Source organism: Chenopodium album, chromosome 9 (genome assembly GCF_948465745.1).
Source record: "Chenopodium album chromosome 9, dcCheAlbu1.1, whole genome shotgun sequence".
Lineage (NCBI taxonomy): Eukaryota > Viridiplantae > Streptophyta > Magnoliopsida > Caryophyllales > Amaranthaceae > Chenopodium > Chenopodium album.
In genome coordinates, this window is record NC_137842.1 from 53839228 (window position 1) to 53852287 (window position 13060).

Consider the following 13060-nt stretch of genomic DNA (forward strand, 5'->3'; position numbering starts at 1 on the left):
CTTTACATGGGGCGGGATATTCAAAATTTCAGAAAGAAAACAAAAAGATAGATACACAACGGTTCCCATTGAACACCGTTCTGTATCTTTTAAATTCATTTATTTAATTAATTTTTTATTTGGCCAAAAAATATAAAGAACGGTTAAGGAAGATAACCGTTCTATATTCTTTCACTTATAAAACGGTTGCAAGGGATAACCGTTCTATATTGTTGTAGAGAACGTTTATCTAAGATAACCGAATGGCTGGAAAGGAAAGAAGAACGACAATCCTTCTTCTTCCGAAAACGCCCACTCTAGTAACAATGTTAGTACCTTTGATCTCAATGAAGTCTTATCCATGAAAAATCAAGGATCTACAAAGCAACTAAGGAAAGATTTCACTCCTATTTATGATACTACCTTCGATCAACTCCATGTCAAGGGACTCATCACTCCCATTGGACTTATTCAAGATCCCGCACCTGAGAAGAGATTGCCTAGATGGAAACCGGATGCACATTGCAAGTACCATCAAGGTAGGGGTCATACTACTGAGAGCTATTGGAAGCTAAAAGAGGTCATCCAATACTTGATCGATAATAACAAGCTTCTCATACCTCCAACTAGCAAGAAGACCGAGTGATAATAAGAGCGCAAGACACGAGGAGAGCTTCAACGACAAGATTTTGTGACCTTTTTCTTTTATTCATCCTTTACCCAATAAGTCTAGCATAGGAACCTTTTATTCTCCTTAGATCTTATTTTGTAGATGTTTTCCTTTTTACCTTTTAATAAAATGAGCATTTATTTTCTCGCATATGATCATCGCATTGCATTGCAATAAAAATATATATATATATATATATATATATATATATATATATATATATATATATATATATATATATATATATATATATATATATATATATATATATATATATATATATATTGAACTAAGTATAAGGTATACCAATGATTTGAGGCACCCATTGTAGCCTATCATATCACCTTTCACCCTTCAAATATCCATCCTTTCTTGATAAACCACTTTGAGCCTCGTCTAACGATAGACCTTTCTTTCTTCGACCCACATCTACCTAACCTTGGGATGGGATGGTGTGCAATTTATGAAATTTTCAAAGAAAAAAAGCTTGAGTGATTTTTCAAAAAAAAAAAAAGCAAAAATAATAAAAGTGTAAAAAAGGGCAGGTCTTCCAATGTCATTAACATGAACATGTCTTTGATAAGAACACGTCTCGGATTGTCTCTTATCGAGTGCTTGGTACCGTGCCTGAGAAACATGAATGTCAAGTGATTAATAGACCGCATGATCGAGATTGCCCATGCTTATCAAAAAATGCAAAAGCAAAAAAAAAGAGAGAACAAAAAATAAACAAAAGAAAGAGAGTTAAAAGGTGAGGAAACCTCAAGCATAAAAAAATATAAAGATTTCAAAAACAAGGTTGCACACCTTAGAGGCTTATCTAGGGTATTGAGCTTTTATCCCCTTCTTCTTCAAACTTTAGCCTAACCACGTTACAACCCTTAAAAGACCTCTTTGAGGTATACACACACTTGTGCGAGGTTTGGCTAGAGCTACAATCGGCCTGATTCCTAACGGATATGTGGGCAACCTCACATTGAGATGCGACCGTAATAAAAATGCATTCATATTTACGTTCATAATTGATCATATCAAGGAATCTCCAATGCTCATCCCTTTCCATTTAGAGCTAGACTTGGGGGCTTGATCCCTACATTATTAGCTTACCTAGCCTAAGAGTCACCATCATTTGACTCTTCTTGAAATAATATTTTTCCATACTGTTAGCCTTTGCGGCCTAACTTTAGTATCAATTTTACACACATCACAAATACATGACCAAATAATCCAACCTTTGGACCCCTTTGTCATGAAATCTTAACATGACGTTGAAGCATGCCTTGTCACGTCACTCATCAATCATAATCATCATTTCATTGCAAAGTATGAAGTGCTTAGCCTCCGTGCCTAAGTTACCTAAATACTTTCATTATCGAGTCAACTAGGATAGTCTAGGATGTTACAATCCTTAGCACCATGAGATAAAATGTCGACGCCTATACTTGATTAAGTTCATTCAACATACACCTTCAAAAACTCCAATTCTTCTTTTTTTTGTGTCTTTCTTTTTCGGGAGAAAGTCGGTACCCTCCACAAAAATGACGGAAATTTTTTGCTTTTAGAGTCATACAAGTCATGTACACATTGAGTCATAATTCGACACTCTACACACACAAGTCACATCGAGTTGAGTCGACCTTGAGTCGATCAATCACATTAAGTCAAGTTTATACCTTGAGTCATGTCAAGCCATGTATGTGAAAACGCTTTGAGCCAAGTCATGAAAAGTCACACGTATTAAAAATACATTAAGTTTTATGCAATGAGTCAAGCAACGCTAAACCTTAGGTCAACCCTAAAAAAAACAGATGAGAAAAGTCCTATAGTCCAAAATATAAATGCAGATACAAGCAACCTTTACAAAAGTTTTGAAGCAAAAGGACGCAAATGGCTTATCAAATCAACTAGAGTCGGCCTGATCGCTGTTAGATTGACGATCAGCTTGATTAATTGAGCACTTCCGAATTTTAATCAAGAACCTCGTTTGGAATAGTAATTGGTCATAATTGCAGGTATCCCAAGATGAAAGATCTCTACGGAAATTAACTTGGACTCGTTAAAAATATAAAGGATAGGGTTTTTGACAGAGTTTCAAGGCATAGGAAGCTATCACTTACAAAGATCAAGCGATCAAGATTGTTCCCAGATTTTGTGAAAAACCGCGAATAATAAACGATTTGGCTGAAAGGAAATGACCAAGTTGAAGGTTTGGAGTGAAACCGAGCAACAGCAGCAGCAGCGACTCCAGCGCCAAACGACAAGGTTGTTGTCAGGCGCTTAAGTTTGTCGCCTGGCGACAAAGCAAAATACTGGCGACAGTACGCACTGATGCGCTCGGGTTCGGCGACAAGATACATGGCCCCCATAATGATTATGCGGACCTCATGCAGTAATTTCGGGTTCCTTGGTATGCCAGTTAGCCCCTATAAGCAAATTGACATGTTTAGTAGTCATCTTGATTACAATTGCAGTAAGTGATTGGCCTAATGACGATCATATCGAATGAACACCTTTTGACACCTTTGACTAGTAGTCGGCCCAATTATGGTCTTGATTGATGATCGGCCTAATGACGATCAAATTATCGATTGCATATTGATTTAGCGAAAACTAATTTGATTAGTGATTGATTGTAATCACAAGGGATCCCTAGGATGGAGATTTCTACAGAGATGGACTTGAAGATCAAAGAATCTTAAGATAAGGTTCTTCCCAAAGCTAGAAAGGTCGATTACTTCTAAAAGTAAGGACAAGGAGATTTCAAGATTCAAGATGAAGAAGCTTTCAACAGGAGGCTTTAAGATAAAAAGAGTCTCTTGCTTGGATTTGAGAAGGATGGTTCGAGATGAAACAACATTCAATAGCTTTCACTATGATTGGGGAGGTTATTATTTGATTTGATAAAAGAACTATTCGAGATGAAGCAATTTTTGATAGCTTTCTCTAAGATAGTGGAAATTATCATATGAATTTGAGAAGATGGCAGTCTTTGACGACGTTTGCTAAGATTGAGAAGGTTGTCACCCAGATTTAAGAAGATGGCACGAGATAGGCGGTTTTCGACGACATTCACTAAGATTGAGGAGGTTGTCACCCGGATTTGAGAAGATAGCACGAGATGGGCGGTCTTCGACAACATTCACTAAGATTGTGGAGGTTGTCACCTAGATTTGAGAACAACGGTTCGTGATGAGGCGGTCTTCGAAGACATTCTCTATGATTGGGAAAGTTGTCACCATGATTCAAGAAAAAAGCTCGAGATGTAGCAGCATTGATCGACGATGTTCCCTAGGATGTGGAAGGTTGTCAGAAAACAGGAGGTGACTACAAGCGGAGTTATCTTCGATCATATTGCCTAGGATGTGGAAGATGGTCAGCAGAAATTGAAGGTAGTTACAAGCGGAGCAATCTTCAGGCGATAGCCCCTAGCATGAGGAAGATTGTTAAAAAAATTGGTTACTCCAGAGGCGCATGCTCGACGGTGCAAGATACGCGTTTCCTAACCTTTTTATCTGTTTAACTAACGCTAGTTTGCATGTATCGGCATTACAAGAATGATTTAGGATTGCATAACATTCTGAATCATTCTCCGTCCCTATCGCTACTTTAACTTTTGTTTTCGAAACTTGCGTTTCTCCAAACTCAGTCCAAGTGGGGGCTTTTGTAGACACCCAAATAAGTCTCCCCAAAATCAAACCTAGTGATGAATACCTTTCATGTCATTTGATTATTGAAAAAAGTGAAAATGTAAAAAGTCTAGTGATGTAAATGTTTTTATTAAAATATCTCTCTTTCCATTTTCAAAAAAAAATTCTTCTTTCACTCTATTTCTCAAAATAGCCAATCCAATTTAGTTTGGTACATGATAAGGGTCCAATAATAATTTAGTTGGATCGGGCTCGAAAAGATCATTCCAACGATAAATTCCGATGAATAATGAGGAAGTTATGGCCAAAATACTAAACTAGGCCCAAACCGGATTTTAGCTACGACCCAATGATCATGTGGAGGGTCCAAAGGTTTAATTTCATTTCTAAACTAATTAGTATTTATTAGAATCTTCTATGAGTTTCTAAAATATCTTAATTATCCTTTTGAAAAGATAAAATTAAAGAATTTGAATTGAATAAAACTTTCCTTTTTTAAGTCCTAATTCTATTCGAATTTAAATATGTTCAAAGACAGTAAGATATTATTTTCTTACCTCATAATATTTATCCAAATCTTATATGGTTGGATAGATCTTGAAATTATCTTTCCAATGATATATTATAATATTAATTTCGAGCTATAACGAAATAGATATGAAAGGAATACGAAACTCTATCCAAAACTGACACCCTTCTACTATTTCGGCCATATATTTTTATCTCAAAAATAATTTAATCTTATTATAATTGGGTTGAAAAGTATAATTCAAGATCTTTCCAACGACATATTATATAACTTATTTGGAGTTCTGGATCAAAAAATATGATAAAAACAAAATCTGCAAAAAATTGTCCCAACGCCAAACGACAGAGTCTGTCGTCTGGCGCTACTACCTGTTGTCTGGCGCTAACTAATGTCGATGGCGACATGAGGTATTTTATTCAAATTGGGACTCGAAATCTTTTTTAGCGTTCCGTGCTATTTTTTCTATAAATAGGGGTCGTATCTCCCCGTTTTTAATCATTCACAACCATCATCTCTCTCTCTCTAAAAGCTTAGAAGCTTTCTCTCCCTTTATTCTTTTTCTAAACCTTCCCTCTCTCAAAATTCCTCATACACAAGTTCTAGCCACACCTAGCCAAGTTCGAAGTTTCCTTCGCTCTAGACGTGAAAGGTTGAATATTTCTGAAGGTTTGGTCCCAAATCTCTATTTCAATTATTTAAATTAATTGTTTGATTTATAATTTTCCTAGAAGTTACTAACGTGTGTATTTTGTTATTAGAAAGAGGTACGAGGAATCAAAGTAAGTACTTTAATTTTTTTATTGATCTTTTGATATAGAAATCATACTTAAATTATTTTGTTGATTCCTAGTATCATGTTAGGATGTTATATTGCTTCCTAGTATCATGTTTAGGGTATTAACTAAAATTTCTAATATCATGTATATTATTATGACGCTTCTTATTTCTTTCCTAATATCATGTTAGTGTCATGTTAGGGCTAATTGATCTTTAATATTTAGTGACATGCTAGAGTTTGTTATTAATCTTGTCAGTATCATGCCTAAGATCTTGCTAATATTATTATGCGTTGAGATTGAGAATATTATTATTATGATGATGATTTTTATTATGTTTCTTGATATTATATTTATTATTATTATTGTTTTATCACGCCTTTTATGCATGTTTAAAGGGAATTTTAATTGTAATCACGCTTAATAATATAATTAATAATCTTGTTTAGGTTAATATGATTATAATTCAAGTGATCGCCAATAATAATATTGTTTGTGCATTAATAATATTCAACTAACATAGATTAAACAGGTTTAGAGTTAATATATTGATTGCATGTTAGTCAGAAAGCGCACATGAATACGAGAAGAATAAAGTAGAGGCCTATTTTTAGGGTAAGTTCAATCTCTTTTAAGTAGTATTTGTACCTTCATCCCCGAATTTCCCGTCATGGTTCCAAACCTATTGGAGTTTAACGATCTCCGGGATGTAACCTTCACCCTGTGAACGGTTTACAAGTTCCTAAAACTTGTTGGCAACTATTTTACTCTAGCTTCCTTCCCTTTGGACGCCACCATGCTTAAGTGTATGATCACATTAAGGCTCAAGTGTGGGATGCTTGAAATATTCCCTACAATGGGCATGATGAAAGTATGAGTAATATAATAGAGGTAATTTTATTAAGCTTTTGAAATGGTTAAGAGAAAAATTTAAGGAAGTAGGTGAACATACTCTTGACAATGCACACAGAAATTGTCAATTGACTTCTCCCCCCATTCAAAAAGACAATATTAATTGTTGGGCAAAAGAAACAACTAAGTGCATACTAGAAGATCTTGGTGATGATTACTTTGCTATATTGGTCGATGAGTCAAGTGATGTGTCTCAAAAAGAGCAACTTGCTCTTGTTTTGCGCTTTTTTTATAGAGATAGTGGTTCGATTTGTTTGGATTTTGAGTTGTAAAACTTCGACCATTAAATTATCTATTCGTTCAAGAATTTTTTTTTTCAACATTTTTGTTATCTCATGCGTTGTCCATTTGTCCCCCCATGTTCTAAGACCTGGCTCCACCACTGACGGAGATTTAGCATAAAAGAAGAACGGTTAGTTTCCTGAGCACTTGGATAAATCACTTTTCTGTTATTGTTTAAATAAATTGTATTGATTAATTAGTGTTTTTTTATCACTTTAAACAAAGTTTTAATTAATTTATTTCACATAGTATTCTTTCGTTAATCAAATATTATAATTGTATAATTACTTGTTGTTTTATCATCTAAGTCAAGGCGAATATTGTTTATTTATTGTTCTTTTCACGAATTTGAATAACAAAAGAATAACGACTTTCCGCAATGTAATTCCAGCATGATTAATGCTTGTAAATAAAATCAACAAACTTAGTTTTAGGTATCACGTTGCACATATTGTTTTGTGATGAAATTGTGAAAAAGGAAGAGCTAGTAGTGGCCGCACTAGGGCTAGAATAATGCTTCCTCCCTAAAAGAACGTTATTTTAGTACCCTCGCTCCCAAACTCATTTCTGGTATCAGTAAACCAATTTAAGCATGGGGTAAACTTATGATTCATGCTAAATATCCCTTGAACCCTACTTGGGAGAAAGACATGAACGAGGTTTATGAGTTTTCCTAAAACTCATTGGCGACTCCTTACTAGTTTCTTACAAAAAAAAAAAGCATGACGGTAGGATCAACTCTAATTCAAAGGTATCCCAAACAGTCAGGAATTCAAATCCTAAAAACACCCTAAAAAGTGTAAAGCCCTAGGCTTTTAAAGGGCCATGGGCATAAAAGAGAAGGATCTCCTACGATGGGCACACCCTCCTTACACCTATCGCCTACACTTTTTGAATTATCCTTTTGAAACGATCATCATAATCGTTATACAACTCATATTAATTAAACTAAATAAATAAAATCACATATAAACAACTCATAACAATACCGTATAAACAATCGGCTTAATGTCTTTTATCACGATCTTCGACTTCACCAACTTCGCCTTCACTTAGATACAATTTGAAAATAAATATATAAAATCATTGGAAAAACGACAATTATTGTACTACCCAAATAGTAAAAGCAACTTTACCACTCCCTGATTTGTACTGGTTGAACCTTCTTCTTTTTCACTATCATCCGCAGTATATGATTAGATGAAGCTTCCATTTCTAAATTAGGATTAAAAAGTGTATTGGTTTCTACATCATCACCACCTCTTCCCCCTTTCCCACCTCTCCTACCACTCCCACCTCTCTCACCACTCTCACCTTTACCACCTCTCTCAACTAGGGATGGCAATGCGTCCGGTCGATGGACCCGGATCCAGATCCTTTTTTGACCTTGTATCCATATCCGACCTGAATTTGTCATTTTTATAAAATGTAGACCCAAATCCAGATCTGACGGGTCCAACGAATTCGAGTTCAAAATGGATCTCGTAGAGGTAATAGCTATGAAATATGAATGACTTGCAAATTGCAATCATGTAAAACAAAGATTTTAAAGGTCTAAAACAAATAAATGACTAAAGATTTTATTCAAGTTGAAAACAACCTTATTACATCACAAATGACTAAAAGGTTTAACACAAACAACATAAATTTGTAAATAATCTAAATCAAACAAAAACATATACAAAAACAAGTTCAAAAACTTTGTACAGATGCATCAAAAACAAAAGTGAATTACTAGACCTGTACGAGGTAAACAACAAAGACAGAGAAGGGGCTTATTGAATGGATGATGGCTCGCGATTGAAGAAGCTCGTACTGCTAGTTTGATAGCGATTTGATGGAGGTTCAGCCGCCGACTCGACAAAGAGTTTAGGGTAGAGAGAAAAAGTTAGGGTTTGTATAAGAGGGGCAGAGAAAATATTTGATTATGAGAGATGTACATTGTGTTTCTTGTATTGGCTGGCCAAATTATATTATTTAAAATTGGAAATTTTGATATTTAACACCTCAAAAAAGCACAAAAATGGATTTTAACACTACCAAAAAAAAAAGAAAAAAAAAAACTTTTATTTTAATACCATAAAAAGTTCATAAAATTTTATATTACCACCACTTAACAGTTTCCATTAATATATCCGTTAAGTGGGTCCGTTGTGCCACGTGTCGCTATATTATTAGTTGAAAAAAAAAATTTAAAAAAAACAACAAAAACCCTAAAACTAACCTAGCCACCCCAGCCCCACAACCGGCACCGCGACGCCACCGCAGTCCCACCATTACCCTCCCATTCCCAGGTCAAAGCAACCCGAAAACCCCCTTCTTCCCTTCCCCCCCAGAAGCCGAGAATCACATCCCAACGGCCACGATTAAAGGTCGTTCGGTTTTCAAAAAAACATAAAACAGCCTTAAAACGGCCACTTAAGGTCAAAATCGACCGTTTTATGGTCGAATGTGGGTGGTTTTTGGGGTCGGGGCGAGTAGCGTGGGTGGTTTTGGGGGTCGGCGGTGGGTCAGGTGGGGCACTAAAGGGCCGACCGGCCGATTTTTGGTGGTTAAGGTGGTGGCCGGCCGTTTTCCGGCGAGATAAGGGGAGGGGCTAGGGTTTTGCGGTGGTGGGGTGGCTGGGAAAATATTGGGGTTTTTAAATTTTTTTTTTATTTTTTGTTTATTTTTTTATTTTTTTGAATTAAGAAAAATTGGTCAATTATATCATGACATGTGTCATGATTAACCCCTAATGACTAACGGAGCTAACGGTCGTTGGTCGTTAATGGCACTCGGTGAATTTTTAAAAAACTGGGTGGCATTTGGTGAATTTTGAAAATTCTGATGGCATTTGGTGAATTTTTAAAGTGCTCAGTGGCATTTGGTGAAATAACCGTAATTTAAAAGTTAAAACTATACTTTCTCCGTTCTTTATTATTTAGTCTGTATTCCTTTTTAGAAAGTCTTTTTACTTCACTTGTTTTCTTATTTGGCAACTTTAACAATTCACTTTTACTTATTTACCTTCACCTTTTTCAACATCATATTCTTATTACCTTCCTTCTTCTCTCACCTTAGTCACTCACCAAAACCCATAGATTTTGAAACCACCTTTCTTTAAGTTTCCATGGAAACATCGTACGGCACCATCATCCTTATTTTTGAAACACCGCCAAACATCAATCACCACTCTTGTCTCTCATCTTCCCTGGAAAAGGCCTTAATCCTCCTCCCCGCACACATCACCTCCACCTTTGCGGCGTCACCGTCAACTATAGAAGTGCTCAAGTTTCTCCAAATTGAGGCAATGGTGGTCGAATTTAGGAGGTTATTCCAGATCTGAAACAACCATGCATAGTCAAAATCGACCTATTAACTCTCAATTCTTACAAATTTGGTCAAGTATATTTGATGGTGGTTGGTGGTGTGGGTATTTTCCCTTATTTCTTGTTTGTTTACTTTTCAGATGATATGGAATGAACGGTGGTAGTTGCTGAAGGTATGCACAATTTTTGTGGTGGTTATTGAAGTGTGGGTCTTGTCTCTCTCCTCTCTACTTTGGCACTTGGCTGTAACTTGGACGGTGGTGGCAATTTTTCAGAGGTATGGATGGTGGTTGTTGTAGCAAACCTGGCGACGTAGGTGGTTGTGGTGGTGATTTGGGTAATGGGAACGGGGTATTGGTTAGTTCTTCATGATTTGAAAATTAAATCATACATTATCACGAAACTCTAACTCTACTAAGTTATCGAAAATTTCAAGTAAAAGCAACTAAATTTGTTGTAAAAACCCGAAATTTAATACAAACTTAGGTTCCACAGTACCAATACATACTACTTAATTTCAAGGCCATGCGAAAATACAAATGTGCCCTTGTGCTGGGAAATTTTACCTCAGCAATTTGCTGGGCTAAGACCGGCTCTGAGTTTTCCTGTTATTATTAGTGCGAGTTTGCCTTGATTTTTTTTTTTTAGTTTTTCCTACCCGGTTCATCGGAGCTTAGTTCCAACTACAACCGGATCCAAACTGGGTTAGTTGCACACCTAGCTTATAATGGCAATTCTCCCAACAAAAGTTTTGGGCATTTGGTGAGACTCGAACTCGAGACCTCTCTTAAGCGACATCAAGCTGCTTACCACTTGAGCTTACTCTTGTTGGTTGTTTGCCTTGAATCGATTGCAACAAATTAAATTGTTGCGCGTTTGTACTTTGTAATATACACCTTACGCCTTGCCTTAGGGTGCTAATCGGGCGAGGCAAGCAAGCCTGAACTATGGTCAGCTTGGTTCGTATTTGTTTAAGTTTGTTCGAACTCTAACCAAGCTTCAAACTATATGAATCAAGCTTTTTTCGAGCCGAGATTTAACCAAGCGTTAACCGAGTCGAACTCGGATTGTTCATGAACAACCTTGGTTTATTATTTTTCTTAGTTTATGCTTTTATTTTGTGACAATTTTATTTGTGTTTTATCATAATGAAAATATTGATTTATTATTGTATACTATCTATTGTAAATATACTTATGTTTATGTACATGATTTTTGTTTATACGGAAACACATAATCGAGATTGTTCACGAATTTTTCGTCCAAATCTTGGCATAGCTGAACTCAACTCGTTAAGGTATCAAGCCAAACTCAAACCCGATCCGAGCCACCACCAATCGAGCTTTGACCGAACCGAGCTCAAATTGTTCACGAACAGGCTCGGCTCATTATCACCCCTACTCGTAGTTCCGTTCCTTTTTGTTTACTCTACTTTTCTCTTAAAGTTGGCACTTTAAGTTTGTTAAGTATTTTAATTACAAAGAACATTTTTATGTTCAACCATTATTAAAAATGGTTGCAACATACTATAAAAATGGTTGCAACATACTATACTATGTGTAACAATTTTTTTTTCCCATTTTAGGTTTCATATTTTCTGTCTTTTTGTTCATCACATCCATTTGTAAGTCTTGAACAAGGCAGGTGTAAGTTACTTTTATTATAAGACGGTCAGTTTTAGGGTAATTTAACTATTTTTATGTTAACTTTAACTTCTTGAAGAGTAACTTTTAATTTGTCGTTGATTTGAATTGGATTTTAATTAATGTGTAATTTATTTTATAGATTCATGAGTACATATTACTCACTTCGTTCCCTTATGTTTTTTATGTTTGGAATTTTGTGTGGTTATTAAGAAATTGTATAAAGTAGAGGTATATTGGAATGTTTCAATGATTGAAAGTACAATTTTATTCAAAAATAATAATATTGTGCATGTGGGGTGAACAAGTAGAGGAGAAAGCAGAGAAAAAGTAAAAATAAGTATTGAAAAACCATTAAAATAGTATAAAAGGTACGATAGCACATGGAAAAGTAAGGACTTTTGAGTATTGAAATTGTAAAACAAGGACAATTTTGTCCAAAATTTATAACTTAAAAGAGAAAGATACTAAATGTAAAGAATAAAAAGAAACACCTTAAATGACGATGGAAACATAAAAACAAATGGGAACGTAGAGAGTAGAAACACTAATATGATTAATATAATACATTATAATTTTTTTTGTAAGATAAAATTTAAAGTTTCTACTTGGTGGCCTCGTGGAGTTAAAATTCAACATGTAAGACAAACTTTTTTTAGTTCTCTAAAGAGACAATATAGATTTAATATATTCATTTAAGTGGTCTAATTATCATTAAATTTACTAACCATGACTTAAATGGTACATACATCCCTTAAGTACTATTTTTCTCACGCACTCAAGCACTAAACTTGTCCTCCTAATTTCACCATCCATCCCTTAAGTACTCCAAGTAGTCTGTACTTTACACGAAGTTCCGTACTCAAACCAAGACGTGAAAAGTAGAATTGTTCTAGGGTTTGGACCAAATCAACTCTACTTTCATTTAATTTAATTTTCATTATATTTATTATTTTTCTTGAAGTTATTGACGTGTTTATTGTTTTATAGTAGCAAGCAAACGCGATCAAATTAAGAATCATGCTCCTATGTTCTTTTTATTTTTCTAACGATTTTTATTGTGTTGTTCATATAGTAATTTTGATATTATTATGGTTAAATTACCTCCATTATTATAGCTGATTCAATATTGTTTTGATCACCACATTGCATATTTAAAAGGAATATGTAATTGCAAATCACACCTAATGCTGATTTAGGATCCTTTCAATCTTGTTGTTAATCGAAGGAATCACTAATATTTAGGATTATGTATACATTAATATTCAACCAACTTGGCCTAAGTTAGTTTGGAGCAAATTGAATCATTAT